Below are 27,584 nucleotides of genomic sequence, written 5' to 3'. Positions count from 1 at the left end.
AAAGTTGAACCTGGGTCAGCCTGATGGCACATGCTTGTAATCCTAGCAAGGTGGAGGTAGAGCCACGAGGATCCAGACTTTAAGGCAAGTCTGTACTACTTAGCAAGACCTAGTCAAAAAAAAAAAGAAAAAGGCACCTGTGGCTCACGCCTATAATCCTAGCTACTCAGGAGGCTGATATCTGAGGATCATGGTTCAAAGCCAGCCTGGGCAGGAAAGGCCATGAGACTCCTATCTCCAATTAACCACCAGAAAACCAGAAGTGGCACTGTGGCTCAAGTGGGACAGCACTCGCCTTGAGCTGAAGAGCTAAGGGATAGTGGCCAGGCCAAGTTCAGGCCCCATGATCAACACGGGGGGAAAGAAAAAGGAAAGGAAAACAAGCCATTTAATTGGACACTTGACTTTCAATTGAGAAAACAATTGGTGAACTGCATTTTTCAGCAATGGTTATTACTTTTTAAGTCATGTTAAAGGTTTTATACATAAAAATATATATATGTCCAAAAGCCATGCTATGTGACACTGGTGTATACCTGTGATCCCAACATTTGAGAGAATGAGGCAGCATAACAGAGGCCAGCTTAGCCAAACAGTGAGCCCCTGCCTCAAAAACAAATCAAAATAAAACAAAATATGATCATCACTTTGAACCCTACAACACACACACACACACACACACACACACACACAAGGTTGACTTCATTAGGATCATATTACTTCAAGAATTGAACCCTTACTTGCAGAACAAAATGATTTTGCTCTGATATACCAAAAACTTATTTAGCAAAGAACATCTTGATGAGAAAGGGCAGAATTACTGAGATTTCTAGCCTACTTTCTACAGTGAGTTTCTTCCTCTAAGCATCTGTCAAGTGTGGGATGAGGAAAAGGTGCTAGAATCTGGGGAGGCAGACTAGAATAAAAATATATTTTGTTCTAAGAATGAGATGTGGGAGAGAGGAGGAGGAGGGGGAGAAGAGGGGAAAGGAAGGGGAAACAGGAAAAGTAGAGGAGGGGGAGGAGAGAGAGGAGGGAAGGGTAGCCTCTAGAAAATTCATAAAAATAGTAAGCTATTAAAAAGCAGCTTTGTTGCCATGTGCTGGTGGCTCACGCCTGTAATCCTAGCTACTCAGGAGGCTGAGAGCTGAGGACTGTGGGTATAAGCCAGCCCAGGCAGGAAAGCCCCTAAGACTCTTTTTTTTTCTTTTTTTTGGGGGGCGGGGGGGGGTCCAGTCATGGGGCCTGAACTCTGGGCCTGGGCGCTGTCCCTCAGCTCTTCAGCTCAAGGCTAGCGCTCTACTACTTGAGCCACAGCGCCACTTCCGGCTTTTTTCTTTTTGCTTATGTGGTGCTGAGGAATCGAACCCAGGGCCTCATGCATGCAAGGCAAGCACGCTACCACTGAGCCACCTTCCCAGTGCCCCCCACTCCCCCCCCCGTCCCCAGACTCTTATCTCTAATTAACCACTAGAAAAACTGGAAGTGGAGTTGTGGTTCTAAGCAGTAGAGCCCTAGCCTTGAGTAGAAAAAGTCAGGGACAGCACCCAGGCCCTGAGTTCAAGCCCCATGATGGACCAAAACAAACAAACAAAAAACAAAAAACAAACCCAGTTCTGCAGTAAAATGCTCGTGGCTCAACCTATAATAATAGCTACTTAACAAGCCAAGATATGTAGGACAGTGGTATGACCCCAGCCTGCGCAGGAAAATCCATGAGACTTTGTCTCCAAAATAACCAGCAAAAGGCAGGACTAGAGGTATGGCTCAAGTGGTAGAACACCAGCATAACAAGCATGAGGTTGGAAGTTCAGAACAACCCCAGTACTGACAATAAACACAAAATAATAGCCAGGCAATGGTAGCTCACACTTGTATTTCAGGCTACTCAGGAGGCTGAGATCTGAAGATCGAGGTTCAAACTAGCCTGGGCAGGAACGTCTGACAAACTCTTATCTCCAATTAACCACCAGAAAACTGGAAGTGGCACTGTGGTTCCAGTGGTAGCGCGCTAGCCTTGAGCTGAAGAGCTGAAGGGCAGTGCCCAGGTCCAGAGTTCAAGTCCTACAACTGACGAAAACAACAACAAAATAATAAAAAACAAACAACAAAAACAGTTCAGCTCCTCTTACTGACAAATAATTTGGCAAATTATCTGCCCATATCACTGATTCTCTGTCTCTGTCTCTTTCTCACACACACACACAAATTTTTTATCCCTCTCTAATCTTACATTTTCTTGTTCCTCCTCCTCTTATCCAAGTTATCAATAAAAAATACTTCTAAAATACATCTCAAATCTGTCCACTGCTCCTATCTGTGCCACAAGAACTGCAATGGTTAAAGACAACTTCAGTTTTTTTATCTGGACTAGTATAAACCACCAACCAGGAGTTATTTATTTTGTCCCTTTCTGATCAATTATGTTCAATGTAGCAATGTAATCTCTTAAAAATGTAAAATGGCACTGTGTAATAGTGCCATAGCTTTCTCACATATCTTCAAATTAAAAAAATCAGCATTCAATATATCAGTACTGCATAATAATTCACACTACTCAAGAAGTGTTTACAAACATTCCAAATGCAAACTTTATGTATTAAGGTATGGCCTTTGCCTGACAAAGGTGACTGAGAGCTACCTTAAGTAGCTCTAGGGTCCTTTCAGTTGACTGAAAACTTGTTTTTGCTTTGGGCCTGATATATTACTCCCCTACTTCTACTCCAACTTCCTCTTAAACTAAATGTTATTTTACTGATAAGAACTTTTTCCCCTTTCTGTCGGTCTGCTTGCCTGCTTGCCTGCCTGTCTGTATGTCTCTGTCTTTGTCTCTATTTCTCTATTTGGTCAGTACCAGGGTTTGAACTTGAAGGCCTCAGAACTGCTTGGCGGCTTTACTCACAGCTGGTTCTCTTTCACATCAAAGAGGTTGATGGTCGCCATTTTCTGCCACCGACTAAAGCGCAGAAAATCCAGTTGACAGTAAATGAAAAAAAAAAAAAACATGAAAGAGAAAAAGGTAATGTTCAAGATTTTGTTATACTTTAGGAATAGCTGGAACCCATAAAAATCTTGCTCTTAGAAACTGGGGTGGGGGGGGGAAGGAGGGAGGGGTGCCTGGGAAGGTGACTCAGTGTAGATAGAGTGCTTGCCTTGCATGCATGAGGCCCTGGGTTCCACTTCTCGGCACCACATAAACAGAAAAAGCCGGAAGTGGCTCTGTGGCTCAAGTGGTAGAGTGTTAGCCTTGAGCTGAAGAGCTGAGGGTCAGTGCCCAGCCCAGAGTTCAAGCCCCATGACCAAAAAAAAAAAAAAGAAAAAGAAACTGGGGATGGGGGGCAGGGGGGGACTGGGAATGTGGCTCAGTGGCGGCTCATGCTTGCCTTGCATGCATGAGGTCCTGAGTTCGATTCCTCAGCACCACCTAAGCAGAAAAAGCCAGAAGTGGCGCTGTGGCTCAAGTGGTAGCCTTGAGCTGAAGAACTGAGGGGCAGTGCCCAGGCCCAGAATTCAGGCCCACAACCGACGGGGGGGAAAAAAAAAGAAATTAGGGGACCTCTATGTCCTTATAATAAACTCTTCTTTTCACCTTAAAAGTATGAAAGGAGAAAGGCCAGAAGCACTGGCTCTTTGGAAAGATTCCAGAGATATAGCACCAGCTATGAGTGAAAAAGCTACTTGAAGCCCTGAGTTCAAGTCCTGGTGCTGGAGCACATGCACATGCTCACACACACACACACACACAAAGACATAGAAACATAGCAGGAGCAGCAGATGATAAAAGGTGCTCTGAATGCCTTTATATCAAACACTTTAAAGTTGCATACAGAATACGTGAATTCCTAAAAGAAAGTAACTCTAAAAACTACCCTACATGATTTAGAAAACTGAATACATAGCTTCACCCACCAACATAGTAAGCCTACCCTGTAAATATTAAGCCCAGGCAAATAAACAGAAGTTCAACAAAACTTTTAAGAAACAGATCATTACAGCTTCTAGTCTTATTTTCTAAGAACTTTATTAGTTTTTTGAGGCTGGCATAATCTGGTCTGTACACCAAAGCCAAATTATGATACTTAATAAATAAAAATTACAGGTCAACTTCACCTATGAACATAGATATACAAATTTTCAGTAATAATAAACTAAGGTGAATATGAAAAACCATCATGCCAAATTTTTATTACACTGATACAAACATAATTCAGCATTAGAAAACCTATAAACATAGCTAGAAATATGAACTAAGGGGTAGCCTGCCTGCCAAACATAAGGTCCTGTGTTCAAATCACAGTTCTGAAAAAAAAATGTGTCATTCTCAACATAAACAGAAGAAAGTAGGAAAACCACAAATACGATCGCCTCATAAATGCAAGAAAAGAAAAAGCAGCTGATGAAATCCAATTTACATTCTTCACATACAAAAATATCTTAGCCAGCTGGGCCAGTGGCTCACGCCTGTTATCCTAGCTACTCAAGACACTGAGATCTGAGCATCATGGTTCAAAGCCAGCCCTGGCAGACTCTTATCTCCAATAAACCCAGTCAGAAAATCAGAAGTGGCACTGTGGCTCAAGTGGTAGAGGGCTAGCCTTGAGCTGAAGAGCTGAGGGACAGCGCCCAGGCCCAGAGTTCAGGCCCCATGATTGACAAAAAAACAAAGCAAAACAAAACTTAGCCAACTGTAAATATCTTTAAACCATGAAAAGTATCTATCAAAACTCTTAACTCAATGCTAATTCAGTGGTAGAGCACATGCTTAGCATTTCTACAACACTTTGGGTTCTTACCTCCAATTAACCACCCAAAAGCCAATGATAGAGCACTAGTTCAGTGACCTTACCCAGGCCCTAAGTTCAAGCCCCAGGATCAGTATGCACACACACACGGTGTGTCCTAAAGACTTTCACTATTAATACTTGTATTGAATAATGTTTTGTTTTGTTTTTGGTCCGGTTGTGGGGCCTGAACTCTGGGCCTGGGCGCTGTCCCTCAGCTCTTCAGCTCAAGGCGAACACTCTACCATTTGAGCCACAGCGCCACTTCCGGCTTTTTTTTTTCTGCTTATGTGGTGCTGAGGAATTGAACCCAGGGTCTCATGCATGCAAGGCAAGCGCTCTACCACTGAGCTACCTTCCCAGCCCTGAATAATGTTATTGTAAGCCCTAACTATCATAGTAAGGAAAAAAATAAAATGAAGGAATAATAAAGAGAAGGAAATGAAGAAAAAGAAAAAGCACTAGAAAGAACTTTCATTCACAATAATTTGACTATGTAACAAATCCAAAACCATCTCATATAACTAATTTAACTAATTTAGAAAGGTGGATGAATATATGGGGTGTGTGTATTTTTTTTTTACAGGGGTGCAGGTCTTGGGGCTTCAACTCAGGGCCTGGGCATTGTCCCTGAGCTTTTTGTTGTTGTTGTTGTTGGTCGTGGGGCTTGAACTCTGGGCCTGGGCACTGTCCCTCAGCTCTTCAGCTTAAGGTGAGCGCTCTACCACTTGAGCTACAGTGCCACTTCCGGTTTTCTGGAGGTTTATTGGAGATAGGAGTCTCACGGTCTCTCCTGCCCGGGCTGGCTTTGAACCGCGATCCTCAGATCTCAGCCTCCTGAGTAGCTAGGATTACAGGCGTGAGCCACCAGCACCCGGCTTCCCTGAGCTTTTTTACTCAGTGCCAGTTCTCTACCATTTTGAGACACAACTCCACTTCTAGATTTTTGGTGGCTAAATAGAGATAAAGAATCTTAATGACTTTCCTGCCTAAGCTGGTTTCACACCACAATCTTCAGATCTCAGCTTTCTGAGCAGCTAGGATTACAGATATGAGCCATCTATGCCTGACTAGATCCAACATATTTTTTTTAAAGCTTATGCTATGAAACAGAAAATGGAAAGAAAAAGAAAAAAATACCATTTACATCAAAAGAAATAAGGTCTTTAATGATAAAATCTAAGGGAATACTCAGGAGACCTTTATGGGAAAAAAATTTATAAAAGACATAAAATACCTAAATAATTAGACATACCATGATCAAGGACAGGAAAACTCAAAACCATAAAATAAAGGGAATAAATGCATAGCTAAGAAAGCTTGGATTCATGAACCAGACTAGTTCTACCTTTTTTTTTTGGTCAGTCATGGGGCTTGAACACTCTGGGCCTGGGCCCTGTCCCTCAGCTCTTCAGCCCAAGGCTAGCGCTCTACTACTAGAGCCACTGGAGCCACAGCGCTACTTCGGTGGTTAATTGGAGATAAGAATCTCACAGACTTTCCTGCCCCAGGCTGGCTTTGAACCATAACCCTCAAATTTCAGCCTCCTGAGTAGGATTACATGTGTAAGCCACAGGTGGCTGGCAGTTCTATCTTTTAATTAGTAGTTTTTGAATATTTACAAACTTGACTCAAATTATCTCCATTCATGAATATTTCAACAACTAGTACAATCTTTTATCAGCCACAAATCATAGATATTTTACTTAATCTGTAGTAAAAGTTAACATGGCACTTTAGAATTCTGATAATTGCAAGAGTTCTAGTTGAATGTCCTCTGGTCTTATTGTTTCAAAGTCAGTCAGTGTTCTGGAAGTAAAGAATACTGCCAACATTTTACAGAATATGTAAGGCTTTATTCTTGGTAATTATCAGTCCACAATGTCAAAACACCATGTCCTTGAAAGCTCCCTGAAAATGTGGACATCTGTTCTGAGATTGAACTTCCAAGAAGAAATCATACAAACTACACTCATAATAATCCCATTGACTCAAAGGGTGATGCTAGTGAAACTGTGTTTTTTATATGTGTAAGACCCTTTATGTGTGAGACCTATAAGTAGTTTCCCAACTACTTTACAAAAGATCTGAATGTGATCAATGTGATCAAATCAGTGATTTTCTTTTTTTTTTTTGTCAGTCGTGGGCCTGAACTCTGGGCCTGGGTGCTGTCCCTCAGCTCCTCAGCTCAAGGCTAGCGCTCTACCACTTGAGCCACAGAGCCACTTCCGGCTTTTTCTGCGTATGTGGTACTGAGGAATTGAACCCAGGGCCTTATGCATGCAAGGCAAGCGCTCTACCACAGAGCCACCTTCCCAGCCCAAATCAGTGATTTTCTTTAGGTCTAATTTATACAAGTTTATTTTGGTTTCTGTAAGTTTTGTGATATTCTATATTGTTTCCTAAATGGTTCTACCTAAATTTCCTAGGAGAATTAAAAATAATGTTTGTGGCTCACGCCTGTAATCCTAGCTACTCAGGAGGCTGAGATCTGAGGATCACGGTTCAAAGCCAGCCCAGGCAGGAGAGACCGTGAGACTCCTATCTCCAATAAACCACCAGAAAACCGGAAGTGGCACTGTAGTTCAAGTGGTAGAGTGCTCGCCTTGAACTGAAGAGCTGAGGGACAGCGCCCAAGCCCAGAGTTCAAGCCCCACAGCCGACAAAAAAAAAAAAAAAATAATAATGTTTGCTCTACTAGTTGTTAAGAGATGATAATACTTATTGATGACATTTATTAAATGTTCATTATGTGCCAGGACCTGTTATAAGTGTTTTGTATGTATTACATAAGTTAAGCATCACAGGCGGAGTATCATGCAGATAACTGAACTATAACCATTTTATACATAGGAAAACTAAGGTACAAAAAGTAACTTTCCCAATGTCACACAATACGTGGAGAAGCTTAGAGATTCACACCCAAGTTGTCTGTCCCCAAAGCCCAAACCCTTAACTACTATATTATACTGCTTTTCACAATATTTTTAAAAAGTAATTATTATAAAGGAACAAAAAATTAACCATTAAGAATTATTCACAAGAGTTAAGTAATAGTTAAACATTAGTAATACCAATACAATTTATCATAGACTGATACTTCACAGCTATTTCAAAGTGTCATGGCCATGATTAATAGTTTTGAAGTTGGACAGACCTGGCTCTGAATGTTGGTTGTGCCCTTTACAAGCTGTGTGACTTTGAACAAGTTTCGTAACTTCACCAAGCCTCAGTTTCCTCATCTGTAAAATGAGAATAATAAATATCTCATAAAATTGTTGTTAGTAATATAATTATTGCTGTATTATACTGATATGGTAACTCCAAACAAAACAAAGGTATACAAAATGAAAGAAGACTCAAGTTTTTGTCCAGAAAACAACTTTATTATAATGAGATCACTTAATGTGTAAGATTCACACATTAATAAAGAACCACCACCTTCTCTAATATATAACAAATACTTCCCCTAGCCAAAAGTCAATTACTTAGAGTCAAATCACTGCAAGTTATCTCTCTCTAGCTCTCTCTATGATGTCTATATATTGAGATGTCTACACTTCCAGAGGCAAGGACTGAACTCAGCCTTGACATACCAAATAAGCATTCTACTGCTGAACTATATACCCAAACCTAATCACTGGGTTTTTGAAGTAACATATATACAAACACAGAAAAACAGACAAATGTATTAAGACACTACAATTTATTGAGAGCAACTCTCACAAATCCTGTTCAGCACATATCCTTTTTAAGATTAGCAGTATTCAAATAACCTAAAAAGGGAAGTGCTATGTCAAGTGGTCCTGGTAGGAAGCAATTTGTACTAAGAAAAAAGAAAAAAGTAGGACAGAAAATGGACCCAGGTTATGTAATGGTAGCCCCTCTGCACATAACCTTTTCAACAACAATAAAAAATATTTACAAAAATAAAACAATAACTCAGGGTTACTGGAATGTAAGGTAAACTTATTCTAAATGACCAAAGGGTTCTAGTGTCTCACATCTGTAACCCTAGCTACTTAGTAAGCTGAGATCTGGGAATTGATGCTCAAAGCCAGCCCAAACAAAAATGTCCAAGAGATTCTATCTCCAATTATCCTGCAAAAAGGCTGTATTAGAGGTGTGGTTCAGTGAAATAGCATCAGACATGAGCTAAAAGGTCATGTAAGAGTGCTTCACCCCCATGCCAGCATTAAAAAATAAAACAACAACAAAGACAAAAAAAAAGAGCAAAAATGATCTAATGTACCTGCACATTTAATTCCAATTTACATCCCTTTTCACATGAACTAAGCCAAAAACAAGAACAAACAAATGAAACAAAACCTACTCATTTTCTGGAAGCAAACAATATTCTGCAAAGTGTTAAAAAGAAGAAAAGGGGCTGGGGAGATGGCTCAGTGGTAGAGTGCTTGCCTCTCATGCATGAGGCCCTTGGTCTGATTCCTCAGCACCACATAAGCAGAAAAAGCCAGAGTGGTGCTGTGGTTCAAGTGGCTCAAGTGGTAGAGCACTAGCCTTGAGCTGAATTGCTGAGGGAAAGCGCCCAGGCTCAGACTTCAGGCCCCAAGACCAACAAAAAAAGAAAAAATAAACACTTGGCTTACAATCTAGGGTTTTATATTTTGTTTTGTATATTTCTTCTTGTGTCAAAGAAAATGGCTGGTAAGGGTAAATATGATCAAATTACATTTAAAGAAGTAGGATTGGGGTTCAGTGATTCATGCCTGTAATCCTAGCTACTTGAGAGGCAGAGTACCAACAGAATGACAGTAATAACGAGCTAGCCTTGACCAAAACAAAAACAAAAAGTTAATGAGAGCTCCATCTCACTAAATAAGCTGGGTGTGGTGGTATACATTTGTAACCCCAGCGTGGTGGGAGGCCCTGGGTGGAATGATTAAGGTCTGAGGTCTATCTCTAGCAAAAACAAGAGGACCTATCTGGGGGGAGGTAATATAGTCTCCTGGGTACTCAAAATGAAGAAAATTAAAAACTACAACAATAAATGCCTGTATAATGGAACATTGTCAATACTTCAAGAAAGGAACAAATTGCCACATGCCTTAAAGAGAGCACTGTACACAACTATGTTGTGTATACATAGTGTTAGAGGAACAGCAAGGAGATAATAAGGCCACAAAATTCTCAGTGATGAGAGGGTAAGAAGGTAGGATATAAGATTGAGAAGGGAGCCAACATGTGTTCTTGGTTGTTCATAGGCCATTGTACGTATTTAAGATAATAAATGGAAAATTGATGGAACATTCTAAAGAAGAGGAATAGTCAGATCTAAAATTTAATAGGATCACTTTGTCTATCACATGTAAGGAAATCATAATGCAGGGAGTCAGTTAAGAAACAATTAAAGTAATCCAGATGAGAGGTGATAATAATGGCTTGGATCAGAATGAGCAATATAGATAGGTCAGAAATATGATCCACCTTTAACTCCAGTAGAGATCACATCTGTACAACAGAGAAAAAAATCACTAAATGAGTAATTTTGCAATATCTACAGTAATTTTCCAAGATCTATGCAAAGTGACAATATTCTGGATATACCTTAAGGGTGGAGTTGACAGAATTTTTTTTTTTTGGGTCTGGTTGTGGGGCCTGAGCTCTGAGCCTGGGCACTGTCCCTCAGCAATTCAGCTCAAGGCTAACACTCTACCACTTGAGCCACAGTGCCACTTCCGGCTTTTTTCTTTTTGCTTATATGGTGCTGAGGAATCGAACCCAGGGCCTCAGGCATGCAAGGCAAGCGCTCTACCACTGAGCCACCTTCCCAGCCCCAACAGAATTTGGTTAATGAATTCACAGTGAAGGGTGATAAAAGTGAAGAGTGAGCTGGGAATGTGGCTTAGTGGTAGAGTGTTTGCCTAGTATGCATGAAGCCCTGGGTTTAATTCTTTAGTACCACATAAACAGAAAAAGCAGCAAGTGATGCTGTGACTCAAGAGGTAGATTGCTAACCTTGAGCAAAAGAAGCTCAGGAACAAGTTGGGCGTTGGTGGCTCACGCCTATAATCCTAGCTACTCAGATGGCTGAGATCTGAGAATTGCGGTTCAAAGCCAGCCTGGGCAAGAAACTCCGTGAGACTCTTCTCTCCAATAAACCACTAGAAAACCGGAAGTGGCGTTGTGGTTCAAGTGGTAGAGTGCTGGCCTTGCTTGAGCTAAAGAGCGCAGGGCCAACGCCCAAGCCCAGAGTTCAAGCCCCGAGACCGATAAAAAAAAAAAAAAAAAAGCAGCTCAGGGATAGTGCCCTGGCCCTGAGTTCAAGCCCCAGGACTTGAAAAAAAAAAGTGAAGGGTGAAAGAAGATTTTAAGTGAACAATGAAGAATGGACTTGAGATGTATAAGAAAGAAGATAGCCGGGTGCTGGTGGCTCAAGCCTGTAATCCTAGCTACTCAGGAGGCTGAGATCTGAGGATCATGGTTCAAAGCCAGCCAGGACAGGAAAGTCTGTGAGACTCTTATCTCCAATTAACCACCAGAAAACGAAGTGGTGCTGTGGCTCAAGTAGTAAAGCACTCACCTTGAGCCAAAGAGCTCAGGAACAGGGCCCAGGCCGAGTTCAAGCCCCACAACTGACAAAAAAAAAAAAAAGAAAGAAAAAAAGAAAGAAGGTAAACAAATTATGAGTTCAATTCAACCAGTTACATTTGAAGTTTATTTTTGAGATATATGACAATCTAAGTTTTTTAAATGTCTAGCACATAGACTAATACACATTACCTTCATCATGGAGCAGTTCTAATCCTCAAATCTATCTCTTCCCTCTGAGTCATCTATCAGATCAACCATGACAATCTTCTGGACACCTTCGGCTTGCCACCTCAACATCTCTGGTTCATAATGATAACAACCCCTCACTCTCCTGAAATTAATTCATATACATCCTTTAGACCTCTCCTTAAATATTACTTGTTCAAAGTAGTTGTCCTTGACCAAATCCCCCCTCCAATTAAGTCAATTACTTCTATAATAAGCTCACAACAGCCTGTACTTCTCTCCTTAGTGCCTATCACACTTTTAGGTATGTATATATTTAATATCTCTCTTCTCCACAAGAATATAAACTGCAGGAGGGCAGAACCATTATATGTCATGTCAATGATTATTATATGCTTCAAATTGCTAATTGTTTAATAAAGTAAGACACATCCATTCTCAGTTATTATAAAGTAGCTTTTGGCAGGAAAAACAATAATAATGATTTTAAGCCAAATAAACAAAAAAAGCAATCCTTGTGTTCAGCAGCCAAAACAGCAGACAAAAAGGAAATGCAGAGGTAAGCTTGACATTCTCCATTATGCTTTCCTCCTGGGACCACTAGCTGTAGACAAGAGCTTCTGGCAATCTCACAGGGCTGCACAGACAGAAATTGAGAGTTCATACCTATTAATACAGGTAGGATTTGATGGGTTAAAATTCCCAAAAACACAAAAAGTAATCACAGCAAAGTATATCTCTAGACAGTCTATACTGCTTTTGTCCTCAAGTTATTTAATTAATCCTAATCTGTATGGGGGCAAGAGGCAAAAAATTAAGTAAACTGTCTATTATGAAGCAAAAAAGTTAAGTAGAACTTTCTTGTTGTCTCATGGTTCTATGGGAAAAAAATTAAGAGATCCAGGTCTACAAAGAAGGAAAGTTCCTGGCAAAACCCCCAGGATTCTGTTGGCTATGTCTAACAGACAACACTCTTTAAGAAAGTAGAAATTGGATTTCAACCAGCCCTTGAGAGGCCTAAAACAAAGCTTCAAGTCATCTTAAGCCTGTAAAGGATCAAGGTCATCTGCTTCTACTTTTAACTAGCAACAGAAGAAAATTAAACTCTCTCTAAAGAACAGTATCATTATTAAGAGCCTCTATCATTCCTTAAATACAAGGCCTAGCATTCATTTAAAAATATTACCAGGAAAGCTGGGAGGAAGGACCAAATGACTAAAAGCCAAGAGAAAAAACAGACAGTAGAAAAGGACCAAAAGAGGATCTAGACATGGTAATTATCAAGTACAGACTTTTAAAATAACAGTGATTAACATGCTCAATGAAACAGGTGACAAGAGGACAATTTTGCCAAAGAACTGGACTCTATTAAAACTAACAACAACAACAAAAAGAATTAAATTGGAATTATAGGACTAAAAATTACCTATTATATAATTACCAATATAACATGTCTTTAACAGTAAATTGGACAATAAATGACCTAGAAAATAGGTCAGTACGAAATATTCAGATGAAACAGAGGAACAAAAAAGAGATTAAAAAGTCCTATTTGTATGAGACATAGAGGACTGACAGATTTAACATAGCTAAAATTCCAAAAGAAAATGATTCAGGGCTGGGAAGGTGGCTCAGTGGTAGAGTGCTTGCCTTGCATGCATGAGGTCCTGGGTTCGATTCCTCAACACCACATATGCAAAAAGAGAAAAGCTGGAAGTGGCGCTGTGGCTCAAAGTGGTAGAACGCTAAAGAGCTGAGGGACAGTGCCCAGGCCCAAAGGTCAGGCCCCACGACCGGAACCAAAAAAAAAAGAAAAGAAAATGATTCAAAGAGTGAGGCAGAAGTATAATACCAGAAAAAACTGATATCAAGTTATGGACCTCAAGCATCTTCACAAGCATCTTCAAAACAAAGAAAATACCTAAGTGCATTAGTCAAAACAAAAAATATTGCCTGTGTAACAAAACAATGGAGTTAGAATACAATAGAGTGATATATTTTAAGTGCTAAAACAAAATAACTGCAAACATGGAATTCTATGCCCAATGAAAATATCCTTCAAAAATATAAACAAAATAAAGAGTAGGACATTTACTACACTAAAAGAAAGGAGCTGTCTATAAGGAAAGAAAATAGTTCCAGATGTTAGCATGGGAAAGAATCAAGAACACTAGAAAAGGAAACCTGGGTAAAATTTAACAACCATGATTTTTAAAACTTGACAATAATAAACAGAAAGCAAAAAAGACAAGAAGGGAATAATAATTGGGATGGAAGAACTGTAAGCTCCAGAAAACAACAGTGGACTGTGCATTAAGTGTAACAGAATGAGGTACCCTTTAGAACAATCCTATTCAACAGAACTTTCTGCAATGGTGAACATGTACATTTGTGTTGTTCAATATGATAGCTACCAGCTAGTGAACACTTGAAATGTGACTGGTTTGACTGAGGTACTAGTGTTTTAATTTTATGTGGTTTAAATTAATTTAAGCCCACATGTAGATAGTGGCTGTTTCTTCCCAATGGAACAGCTGTAAAATTTAGATGCTAGTGATGCTGAGAGTAATGAAAATTGTGTCATCAGTGAATTTGATAAAGTTAAAGCCTAAAGTATTTCATTCTTGTTTCAATACCTATAAATTCTAAAGTACAGCATACTGAAAACATAGTAGAATGAAAATTTTTTTAAAGAGTTACTATACCTTGTAATAAATGTTTGTAAAATGCTGCCTGACAACCTTAACTAGTGGGCTTTTCTAAATTAATACAATGAAAAATAAATAAATTAATACAATGAAAGTCCTAGGAATCTATGCTTTTTTTTTTAGTTTAAAATGCTTTAAGAACTGCTGCATTTTAGAGACTTCCTATTACACCAGATGCATATCTTTTCATCAAATTGATTACAGGCAATGAAATATTCATTTGCTGAATAACTTAATTTCTTGCAGCAGTTCAGTATCCTTTCTCCTCTCCTCTTCTACCCCCACCCATTTACCACCAGAGAAATTGATGCAATGCTGCTACAATTCCAGATTTTTTTTAACTCATCAGCATTAAGTAGGTCAGTTTTCTGCTCTAGTGGGTGTTTTGGCAACAGACTCTCTTACTGGAATATAGTGGCTACTCTGCCTGGTAAGCACATACCACAAAGCAACAAAGATTTTGAATAACTTTCTTAAGCTGCCTGATCTCCAAGAGAAAAATCCTTCAGACTCAACTGAAAACTACCAGGAAATTCTGATAGAAAAACAACACAAAAGAAAAAAATATTTGGATTCAAATTCTGTTCTAAGTAGTGAAGTGTAAATACATCTAAAAACTTCAGTATCTATTACAAAGATTTTGCTGAGAATTTGCTAAGTACTCAGTCTAATTCTAGTCAGCGAGACTGTAAGAAATTAAAAGAAAGATTAAAAAAATCTACATAAGGTATTGTATTAAGGATCCTAATAGACAAGACTTGACCACTAAACTAAAATTCAGGAAAACTTCCTCCTTATAAAACTTCTTCCTTGTGATAAAACACTTTATTGTATTATTTATATTTTGGGATGGTGCTAGGCCTTGAGTTCAGGGCCTGGGTGCTCTTTCCTAGCCTTTTCACTCAAGGCTGATGCTCCACAACTTGTGCCACAGCTCCACTTTTGGCTTTTTGCTGGTTAAAGTGGAGATGAGTCTCACAGACTTACCTGTCTGAGCTGGCCTTGAGCCACTATCCTCAGATACCAGCCTCCTGATATGTAGGTCACTAGGAACTACATAAAAATAATTATGACCAATTCATATTACTATAAAATATACTGACATCTATTATACCATTGTATTCAGTGTTACAAGAAGATGGATAGAAATACAGGAATTTTCAATATACTATAAATTGCAGAAAAAGCCAGAAATATGCTTACCCTCATCTTTACTTATGAGTTAAAATAAATAAGCTGAGCATGGTAGGGCACACCTGTAACTACAGCACTTAGAAAGCTAAAGCAAAAGGATCAAAAGTTCAAGACCAGCAGGAGGGCTGGGAATGTGACTTAAAGGTAGAGTGCTTGCCTAGCATGCATGAAACCCTGAGTTCAATTTCTCGGTACCACATAAACAGAAAAGGCCAGAATGGCACTGTGGCTCAAGTGGTGGAGTGCTGGCCTTGAGCAAAAGAAGCTTAAGGACAGTGCCCAGGCCCTGAGTTCAAGTCCCAGGATGGCAAAAAAGGAAGAAAGAAAAAAGGAAAAAAAAGAAAAGACCAGCCTGAGCTACATATTGAGACCCTGCCTCCATTAAAAGAAGGAAGGAATAGGGAGGGAGGGAAAGAGGGAAGGATAAGAAAGCTAAGAACAAAAAAAATGCACTACTACATTTTTCATTTTCTTAAAATAGTTAATATTCCCAGCCAAGAAGCTAGTGACTCTATTCTGCACTGTTAGAAACCCCAAAAGTAAGAAAAACAAAAAAATTTCACACACAATTTTTTTTTCTTTTTGTTGTTGTTGTTGTTTATGGGGCTTGAACCCTGGGCCTGGGCGCTGTTCCTAGCTCTTCAGCTCAAGGCTAGTGCTCTACCATAGTCCCACTTACAGTTTTCTGGTGGTTTATTGGAGTTAAAGTCTCATGGCCTTTCCTGCCCAGGCTGGCTTTGAACCATGATCTTCAGATCGCAGCCTCCTGAGTAGGTAGAATTATAGATGTGAGCCACCAACGCCCGGCCCTGTGAGACTCTTATCGGCAATTAACAACTCAAAAACTGAAAAGATCTGTGGCTCAATTGGTATAGAGTGCTAGCCTTGAGCACAAAGAGCCTCAGAGACAGTGCCCAAGCCCTAAGTTCAAGTCCCACAACTGACAAAAAAAAAAAGAAAAACAAAAAAGTTCCAATTCTTTTTATTTTGGTTTTAATTTGAATGTACTTATTCTTTAACAAAATGTCAGCAAGTTAGCTGAAACCATTAAGAAACTGAGGTAGAGATAATTTTCAAGAAGAACAAAACCACCAAGAGATATGAGAGGGTTTTTTTCATTTCCATTTAAAACACAATATAACAATTTAGATTATTTTGCCACGTGCCTTTTATCTGTGATTACTTCAATATTAATTTATTCCACTGAATATAGTTGTTTTTTGGTTTTTGGTTTTTTTTTTTTTGTCGGTCGTGGTACTTGAACTCTGGGCTTGGGCCCTGTCCCTGTACTCTTCAGCTCAAGGCTAGCGCTCTACCGCTTGAGCCACAGCACCACTTCCGGTTTTCTAGTGGTTTTATTGGAGATAACAGTCTCACGGCCTTTGCTGCCCAGGCTAGCTTTGAACCACAACCCTCAGATCTCAGCCTCCTGAGTAGCTAGGATTACAGGAGTGAGCCACCAGCGACCGGCTTGAATTTAGTTTTAATCTGAAAAGTCTCAGACAACTTTGTGAGACCTCAATCATTCTGGAACTAATAACAGCCCATTAAAGACAACAATCTAAAGCTGGGTGTGGTGACTCATGCCTGTAATCCTAGTTACTCAGGAGGCTGAGATCTGAGGATCTTGGTTCAAAGCCAGCCTGGGCAGGAAAGACTGTGAGACTCTTATCTCCAATAAACCACCAGAAAATGGGAAGTGGCACTGTGGCTCAAGTGGTAGAGTGCTAGCCTTGCATGCTTGAGGCCCTGGGTTCGATTCCTCAGCACCACATAAGCAAAAAAACAAAAAGCTGGAAGTGGCGCTGTGGCTCAAGTGGTACAGCGCTAGCCTTGAGCTGAAGAGCTGAGGGAGTGCTCAGGCCCAGAGTTCAAGCCCCACGACTGACAAAAAAAAAAAAAAAAGACAACAATCTACTAGACTAACATTTCTATTCTCCAATATTTCTACTTGTTCACTGTTCTAGCTCTCCATTATTATTCTATCACTTTTTCCTTCAATACTAGTATTCTCCTATCTATCTCTCAGAATACATTCTTCTGTTAACTCTTAAAACTCTTTTTAAATCCTCCTTAATCTTCTTAATTAACTTCTTTCAGAAAGGAGTGCAATTCAAAGGCATTTTTGTTGTTTTGAAAAATAAGACTATGTGCCTGGCACTGGTAGCTCATACCTGCAATCCTAGTTACTCAGGAGGCTGAGATATGATGATCACAGTTAGAAGCCAGCCTGGGCAGGCTTAATTACCAAAAAGCCAAAAGTAAAGCAGTGGCTCAGGTGGTAAAGCACTAGCCTTGAGCAAAAAAGCTCAAGGACAGCACCCAGGCCCTGAGTTCAAGCCTCAGAACCAGCATAAAAAGAAGACTAAGGTATAAGAGCTATCAAATATAACACTTCATAGTCTACATATAGCCTTTTCTTAATAGTTATTGGCTCTGTATCATAGTGGACAGTTAGTAGGAGAGTTACAGCTACAAGGCAGTTACACCAGAGCGAATAGAATACTAGACTTCAAGTCAGAATGCCTGTACCTCAAACTTGATTACCACTTTCAAACTGTTTGATCTTCTACATGTCATACATCATTGACCTTTGTTTTATACTTGTTTTTCATTTTATATGGTGGGCAAAGCTTACATTATGGATACATACATAAAAATGACTTAAAAATCATACAATCAGGATTTTTTTTGGGGGGGGGAGGGGTCCGGTTGTGAACTCTGGGCCTGGGTGCTGTCCCTCAGCTCTTCAGCTCAAGGCTAGCGCTCTACCAATTGAGTCACAGTGCCACTTCCAGCTTTTTTCTTTTTGCTTATGTGGTGCTGGGGAACTGAACCCGGGCCTCATGCATTACAAGACAAGCGCTCTACCACTGAGCCACCTTCCCAGCCCACAATCAGGAATCTTGAATTCTTATTTCCTACATGTGAGGTAGTAAATGTTTCTCTTTTTCTGCTTCTCCTTATTTTAAGTTTGTGATGCAAAAAATAACTCCTTGATAAAACTTTAAAAAGTACAATTTAATAGTCACTGTTTAAAACTGGATGAGAGGGGAGAATATTTAAGTAAATTGTGTGCACCTATGAAAAATACATTTAAATCTGTAAGAAGGGGGTTAGATGAGAATAGGGGTGATGAGACAGAGTAACAGAGGGTGTGAATATGATCCAAGTACACTGTACAGAATGTGGAAATATCACAATGAAAACCTCACTTTGTTCAATTGTACAATGCCAATATAAATTATTTTCTAAAATAAAGTGAAATGGAACCATAAAGCTGAGCTGAATAGTGAACTTCTATAATTTGGGCATTCAGAAGGCTGAGGTAAGAGGATTGCTAGTTTAAAGCCAGCCTGAACTACACAGTAAGACCCTAGCCAAAAAAAATTTTTTTAAATAAAAATAAATAAAACTAAAAAAGTACAAATCTTGAAGGTTAATATCAGAAATACCTGGAAATATCCATTATGTACAATGAAAACCATTAACAAAATATGTAAGATTAAAAATTTAGAGATCATGGTAGAAAGAGATCTCATAATGTCAGGTGGTTCATGCCTGTAATCCTAGCTATTCAGGAGGCTGAGATCTGAGGATCATGGTTCAAAGCCAGCCCAGACAGGAAAGTTTGTGAGATTCTTATCTCCAATATACCACTAGAAAACAAGAAGTGGTGTTGTGGTTCAAGTGGTAGAACGCTCGCCTTGAGCTGCAGAGAGTAGGGACAGCACCCAGGCCCAGAGTTCAAGCCCCACAACCGACAAAAAAAAGACACCTCATAATTAAAATCTAGAGTCCAGTTTTTTTGTTTTTTGTTTTGTTGGTCGTTGGGGCTGAACTCTGGGCTTGGACGCTGTCCCTCTGCTCTTCAGCTCAAGGCTAGCACTCTACCATTTGAGCCACAACACCACTTCCGGCTTTTCTGCTTATGTGGTGCAGAGGAATCAAACCCAGGGCTTCATGCATGCAAAGCAAGCACTCTACCACTGAGCCACCTTCCCAGCCCTAGAGTCCAGTTTTTACAGCAAAATTTTTCAATTGAAAAAAAAATTCTCTATCAACAATAGCTCACTTGGGGCCGGGAAGGTGGCTCAGTGGTAGAGTGCTTGCCTTCAATGCTCATGGCCCTTGGTTCGATTCCTCAGCACCACATAAGCAAAAAGAGAAAAGCCGGAAGTGGCGCTGTGGCTCAAGTGGTAGAGCGCTATCCTTGAGCTGAAGAGCTGAGGGACAGCACCCAGGCCCAGAGTTCAGGCCCCACGACTGGACCCACCCCCCCAAAAAAAGAAAAAAAACAATAGCTCTCTTAGTACAGTAAATCTCATACAGTCTTAAGGTAAATTCAATAACTGATTCTAAGACTTCCAAACTACAGGATAGCTAAAACTATCAAGGGCTGGGGATGTAGTAGTGTTCAAGTAGTATATTTGATCCTCTGGGTTCTACTCCTAACACCATACAAAACAAACAAAAAGCAAGACCTGATGCCTTTTATGGAGCATCCATGAAATGTTACACTAAATATAATTTCTCTAAGGCTAATGATTCTAAAAGATAAGTACTAGTTTAGTAAGTTATTGGACGGATTCATTAATTTTCACCAAATTATGAGTGTAGTACAACTAGGATTCCAATCTAATCTACTGTGCAGGCTAGTCTCTTCCATTCTATCACAGTATCTATTCACTAGATAACCACACAAACAGAAGAGGAAATAGAAACTCGTAAATTCAATAACTTGCCCAAGGTTCCAAAGTTCAAGCCAACTTTTACCTTGCATTACCAAAAGCTCACTTTCACAACTAAACTTAAAATTCTCTGAATTATTTTTAAATTTGTTTGCTACAATACCTACGCAGAATATTAATATGCAATTATAAAGTACCTATAAAAGCTAACTAATGATAGCACCTGTAATCCCAGCTATTCAGGAGGCTGAGATCTGAGGACTGCAGTTTGAAGCCAGCCTAAGTAGAAAAGCTTATGAGAATCAGGTGCTAATGGCTCACACCTATAATTCTAGATATTTAGGAGACTGAGATCTGAGGATCATGCTTCAAAGCCAGTTTGGGCAGGAAAATCCATGGGACTTTTTATTTTTATCTCCAATTAACAATCAGAAAACTGAAAGTGAAGCTGTGGTTCAAAGTGGTAGAGTGCTACCCTTGAATGAAAGAGCTCAGGGACAGTGCCCAGGCCCTGAGTTCAAGTTCCATAACTGACAAAAATTCATGAGACTCCTATCTCCAAAAACCAGTAAAAAGTTGGAAGTAGAGGTATAGCTCAAGTGGAAGAGCAGCAGCATTGAGTGAAATAAGCCAACTGAGTGTGTGAGACCTTAAATTCAAGCTGCAGTACTGGAATAAAAAAAAAGTAATAGGGGCTGGGAAGGTGGTTCAGTGGTAGAGCGCTTGCCTTGCATGCCTGAGACCCTGGGTTCGATTCCTCAGCACCATATAAGCAAAAAGAAAAAAAGCCGGAAGTGGTGCTATGGCTCAAGTGGTAGAGCGCTAGCCTTGATCTGAAGAGCTGAGGGACAGCGCCCAGGCCCAGCTTTCAGGCCCCACGACCAGACCCAAAAACAAAAAAACAAACAAAAAAAAGTAATAATAAAAAGCATCTAAAAACTGAACATCGCACTAAAGTAAAATGCTTACAATTTAGAGGTTTTCTGGTTTGGGTGCTAGAGTTTGAACTACAGGACTTGCACTTGTACAAGTGCTCTACCACTTGAGCCAGGCCTTCAGACCTACAATCTAGAAGTTTAATGACAACAATCATGTAATTGTCACAAATGTTATTAGTTATCCAAAATTATTCCCTGTGTTGGGAGTGTTATGGTTCAAATGAGTAGAGAATTGGGCTAGTAAGTACGAGACCCAGTTCAAAATCCTCAGTATTACCAAAATGTCATTCTCAACTCTACCTCCTTGCCTCTCACTACAGAAATCCAAAAGTCTAGAGGTAACCATATGACCCAACTGTGGCCCATAATGCATTAAATGGATCAGATTTTCTAGAAGCACTAGTAGGAAAACTTTTGCTTAGCATCCTTTTGCCTTGCTCCTTGACTCTAGCAGGAAGCTAGAGTCACCTTGTTAGTACCATGAACACTAAGAAAATTACAAACAAGTTGAGCCACAGAAGCAACAAAAGGTGTTATAAAGAGGGATTAAAATTACATGAGTCAAGTAATGAATACATTTCCTTGTTTTTAAACGCAAAAAATTGAAGTGTGGTTTCCTATGAAAAGCTACAGATGTTCGGCCTCACAGGCCTGTTACAACTGAATGTTCAAGGTGGGAAGCTGTTTCATTACATGTTTCCTAAAGCCTGAGGTGTGACACTTATGAACAAAGATAAAGAACTACTACTATGCTGATGTAATCTATATTAAAAATATGTAAAATAAAAAAAAGATGCAAAAAATTGGCTGCGAAATTGGCTCGGTGGTAGAGTGTTTGCCTCGCATGCATGAGGCCCTGGGTTCGATTCCTTAGTACCACATAAGCAGAATAAAGCCGGAAGTGGCGCTGTGGCTTAAAGTGGTAGAGCGCTAGCCTTGAGCTGAGGAGCTGAGGGACAGTGCCCAGGCCCAGAGTTCAGGCCCCACGACCAACAAAAATAAATAAATAAATGCAAAAAATAACAAAAATAAAAGTAAAACAACAACAGCTTATGGCTGGGAGTATAACTAGATTTATCCCCAACAACACAACAAAGCAAAACAAATCCCAGCTTTCTCAATTTCTATACCTTTTGAGAAAAATCAGTCAGTTCTAATCATTTACAGTTGAGAGGAAGCAAACTTCTAAAATTTCTTTTTCCATTATAGAATATCTCCCTTTGAGGAAATGCAAATGAAAACAACACTGAGATACCATCTACTCCAGTCAGAATGGCCCACATCCTAAATTCAGCCAATGACAAATGCTGGAGGGGATGTGGAGAAAGAGGAATGAATGAATACTAATACAACCACTTTGGAAAGCAGTCTGGAGGTGTTTCAGAAGGCTAAATATAGAATTCCCTTATGATCCAGCCATACCACTCCTAGGCATCTACCCTGAACACAGAAACCAGGATACAAGGACACATGCACCTCCATGTTTATTGCCAACACTGTTCACAATAGCCAAGATATGGAAACAACCCAGATGCCCCACTACTGATGAGTGGATCCAAAAATTGTGGTATCTGTATACAATGGAATATTATGCAGCCATTAGAAAGGACAAAATAATGGCATTTGCAGGGAAATGGAGGAACTAGAGCAAATCATTTTGAGTGAGGTAAGCCAAGAACAAAGAGACAAATGGCACAGGGTCTCCCTGATATGTGGCTGCCAAAGCCAAAATGCAAGGAGATAGTACAAAGTAAACAGGACTGGAGAAACAAAGGACAGCCACTCATTTTGTTGTATCATTGCTAAATGACTTCATGTTTTTGACCATATATGCATGCAACAGAGGGAAGCTAGGAGGAGGACGCAGAATAAGTGGGAAACGGAACAACATACAACAAAGGGTCCCATCAGCTGCACTGGACATAGATGAAAAAGAACTAAGCAACCCAAAGACAGCAATGGGAAGGGAAGAATGAGAGGGAAAGAGGAACAGCTTATACTAAGCAAAAGGAAAGAAATGTAAACATCTAACGTGGAAGAAATCATTGTATTGTCAAAGCTCATAGAATTCACAAACTTTATAGATCATGATAATGACAATTTGCCTTGTGAAGGTTACAATGTGTTTGTGACTTTAAGTATCACTATTCCACAATACCATGAAATATGTGAAATTTATGTAATCATCTAGTCTCAATTTAAAAAAAAAGAAAAGTGAGAGAAGGGATGGGTTAGGAGCGATGGGTGATAATGTTGTCAGATACCTTGTATTTATATACTGAGAACTTCTTTGTACAACTACTTAAAGATAATAATAAAAATATTTTTTTAAAAAAAAGAATATCTCCTTTTGAATACTGGAGAAATAGTGCTGAGCCAAGTCAGTTGAATTAGACTCACTGACTGAAATCACTTAGAAATGGAAAAACATCTAGACAGCCAGAAAATTTTCTGAGTCTAAGAAATGAGATGGTCTTTAAAGTTTTAAAATTGAGGGCTGGGAATGTGGCTCAGTGGTAGAGCGCTTGCCTTGCATGCCTGAGGCCCTGGGTTCGATTCCTCAGCACCACACAAGCAAAAAGAAAAAAGCCAGAAGTGGTGCTGTGGCTCAAGTGGTAGAGCACTAGCCTTGAGCTGAAGAGCTGAGGGACAGCATCCAGGCCCAGCGTTCAGGCCCCACAACCAGACCCAAAAAAAAAAAAAGTTTTAAAATTGAGTATTAGCTATACTGAACTCTATCACTGGCAATTTCTATAATTGGTAATTGTGATCAATGCAATTATCAAATAGTTTATATACATTTTCTTATAAAAGAAAATGTCAATTTACAGACATGTTAGCAGTTAAGATTGTTAAATTCTAAAAAAAAAGATTACAGTTTTCTTTAAACAAAGCAAAGATAGAAATGGAAACAAGAGGTTTTTTTCCCCTTTTTTTCCCTTGTTTGTTCATTTATCTGTCTTTGGGTAAGATACAGAAATGGAGGGACAAAGAGTAAACAAATGCAGCAGTGGTACTCACTAGATACTATGTTGAAAATGAACTTACACAAATTGTGGGTGAGGACAAGAGGGAAAAACTGGGAGAAAGGAAAGAGTTGATATTGTCCAAAAAGAAATGTACTCATATATATAATTATATATATATATATATATATATATAACTATAACCCCTCTGTTACCTTTATAATAACAAAAAAAATTTTTTAAAGAAAGCAAACACAGACCAAACTTGAGGTACATCGTTATTAAAATGTCATCAGGGGGGCTGGGAAGGTGGCTCAGTGGTAGAGCGCTTGCCTTGCATGCCTGAGGCCCTGGGTTCGATTCCCCAGCACCACATAAGCAAAAAGAAAAAGCCGGAAGTGTCCCTGTGGCTCAAGGGGTAGAGCGCTAGCCTTGAGCTGAAGAGCTAAGGGACAGCGCCCAGGCCCAGAGTTCAGGCCCCATGACCGGACCAAAAAAAAAAAAAAATGTCATCAGGTTTTTGGTTTTGTTTTGTTTTTTTTTTAATTGTTTTTTATTGTGAAAATACTGTACAGAGGGCTTACAGTTACATGAGCAAGGTAATGGGTAGATTTCTTATCCAGCATTGTTGCCTCCTCCTTTGTTTTTCCCCTCCTGGTTTTGTTTTTTTGTTGGTTGGTTATGGGGTCTGAACTCTGGGCCTGGGCACTGTCCCTGGGCTCTTTGGCTGAAGGCTAGCACTCGACCACTTGAGCCACAGCACCACTGCCATTTTTCTGGTGGTTAATTGGAAATAAGGGTCTCATGGACTTTCCTGCCCAGGCTGGCTTTGAACCTGGATCCTCATCACTGCCTCCTAAGTAGCTAGGATTATAGATGTGAACCACCGGCACCCAGCTTGACACCAGCTTTTCAACTTTAAATTGGAAAGTAATTTCCCAAATTATTAAAACAAAGGGAAGAAAATCCAAGTAGACTTTAAATTATTTGTTTAAATTGTTTGATTGGTGTCAATACCGGGTCTTGAACCAGAAGCCTCCAGCCCTCTCCCCTTGGCTTTTTCTACTCAACATTGGTTCTCAACTCCTTGAGCTCTACTTCCAGATTTTTGCTAGTTAACTGTAGATAAGTGTGTTTTAGATTTGTCTGCCTGGGCTGGCTTTGAGCCTAGTCCTCAGATCTCAGCCTATATAGCTAGGATTACAGGTAGAGTTACCAGCACCCAGCTTTGTATTACTTTTAAGATGAAGACTATAAATAGCATGTGTAATATGTGAAAAAGAAGAGTATAGGAAATCATGGCATGAATCCAATAAGAATATGATTTTGAAAGTAAGATTCCAGTATTAGTCTGGATTCTCCACAGGGACAAAAACAATCAGATATATTTAATTTTATCTATAGTTATAAAAAATATTTATGGGCTGGGAATATGGCTTAGTGGTAGAGTGCTTGCCTAGCATGCATGAAGCCCAGGGTTCCTCAGGAACCACATAAACAGAAAAAGCCCGAAGTGGCACTGTGGCTCAAGTGGTAGAGTGCTAGCCTTGAGCAAAAGAAGCTCAGGGATGGTGTACAGTCCTGGGACTTGAGTTAAAAAAAAATTATTAGATTAGTTTACACTATTACAGGCTGGATAATCCAACAATGGCTACCTGCACACTGGAGAATCATTAGTAGCTCAGTCCACAAATCTGGGAGCCTCTAAATAAAGGAAACTAATCAATGATGCAGCCCCAGTCTAAGGCTGAAGACCTAGAAACTCTCTGGAGAGTCATTCATGGGAATTCAAATTGAAAGCTGAAGAAGCTGGAGTCTGATGACCATGGGCTATGGCAACAACAATAAACACTTTTGCTTGGGAAGAATGGAGCCTGCACCTACTGGCTAGCTCCCTTCTTTTTGAGTAGTGTGCACATCTGCACACGTGCACACACACACACACACACACACACACACACACACACACACACACAAGCAATACAGACCATGCCAGATTATATTTTTCAAAGATGGCTACAACAGTAGATTCCATCTCTGTGCTCATCTTACAATGTGACATTGATAACCTTCCCTTCAAATGGATCTTGAATTTAGGGTCTCCAGCTCTGCCACTTCCTCCTCCCAATTTGGATGGACTTTTATAATTACTTCAACCAACAGAATAAAATAACATTATGTGACTTCTAAAACTAAGTCAGATAAGTTGTGCACCTTTGCCTTCTTCTCCTCAGATGTTCTCTCTTGGAATCCAGCCATCATGCTGTGAGAAAACCAAGCAACCACGAGAAGAGGTGTAGTGTATGTATTCTGGCCAACAGCCCAAGCTGATGTCTCAGCCAACAGCCGGTATTAGCCACAGACACAGGAGTGAGCAAGCCTTCAAATGATTCCATTTTCAGCCACTGAGTCACTCTCATCATTCCAGCTACCCCAGCACATGCCACATGTTAATAGAGACAAGCATCCCAACCATTGTTAACATTCTGACACAGTTAAGTTACATTTTTAAAGGCAGTGAACTATTTTTCATCTAACCAAGAAAGAAGAACTTTCTTAGTTCAAAATCTACTTTTCTCATTTTCTACTGTCTCTCACTTACCTGTCCTAAGTGAGGCGTCTGAGGATTGCTGTCCCACTAATATTCCGATCTATGGATGTGTATCAAGATCTTGGGTTACAACAGCAGATGTACTGGCAGTCTTCCCTGGAAGTTATTGTAGCAGCCTCAAATCTGAAATTTCAAGGCAAGGAAATCCTAAATACAGATACTTCTTTTCAATTTCAATATTTATAGTTCTACCTCTAGATGAATGGAGACTGAAGGTGTCTTCTAAGGTACTCAGAAATACACAGGTTTCACTAAAAATGGAATTAAGTCATATAAATTCAAGTTCCGGCTCTACTTTTTTCCTTTTTTCCTTTTTCATTTTGAGACAAGATCATGTTATGTATACAGGCTGGCTTTGAACTTTTGATTCTCCTACTCAGTTTCCCAAGTGTTGGGCTTACAGGCATGTACCACCACACCCATCTTTTTTGACACTACTGGAAGTTGAACTCAGGATTTTATTACATCAGCTCAGTTTGCTTGCTTGGCTGGCACTCTACCACTTTAGCCAAGTCTCTAGCTGTGGTTTTTGCTGGTTATTTTAGAGATAAATTTTACTTATATTTTAGAGATAAATTCTAGTCAACTTTTCTACCTGTGCTGGCATCAAACCATGAACCTCTTAGATCTCAGCCTCCCAAATAGGTAGAAGTACATGTATAAGCCACAAGTGCCCAGTTTTGTTTTTCAAGAACTACAGAATCTTTTTGTGCCTAATTTTGTACCTAACTCATCATATGAAAATTTGAGGAGGCAGGATCAAAATTTTGGGCTGAGTTTGGCTTCAGACTCAGTTATCATTCTGTCTTAAGAACTTTTGAGGGGCTGGGAAGGTGGCTCAGTGGTAGAGCGCTTGTATTGCATGCCTGAGGCCCTGGGTTCGATTCCTCAGCACCACATAAGCAAAAAGAAAAAAGCTGGAAGTGGTGCTGTGGCTCAAGTGGTAGAGTGCTA

General features: G+C 39.8%; 1 protein-coding gene across 1 annotated transcript in view; it reads right to left on the bottom strand.

Annotated features, from left to right (window-relative positions):
* The window catches only part of Numb (numb homolog (Drosophila)), a 137,361-nt gene that overhangs the window by 84,224 nt on the left and 25,553 nt on the right, over positions 1 to 27,584 (bottom strand). Inside the window, exon 2 of the mRNA XM_013013562.1 lies at positions 26,622 to 26,753. The gene's annotated coding sequence lies outside the window, so the exon portion shown is untranslated. The remainder of the gene's footprint in view (positions 1 to 26,621; positions 26,754 to 27,584) is intronic.

Source organism: Dipodomys ordii, unplaced genomic scaffold, assembly GCF_000151885.1.
Source record: "Dipodomys ordii isolate 6190 unplaced genomic scaffold, Dord_2.0 Scaffold2, whole genome shotgun sequence".
Lineage (NCBI taxonomy): Eukaryota > Metazoa > Chordata > Mammalia > Rodentia > Heteromyidae > Dipodomys > Dipodomys ordii.
This window is presented reverse-complemented; position numbering and strand designations above follow the sequence as displayed.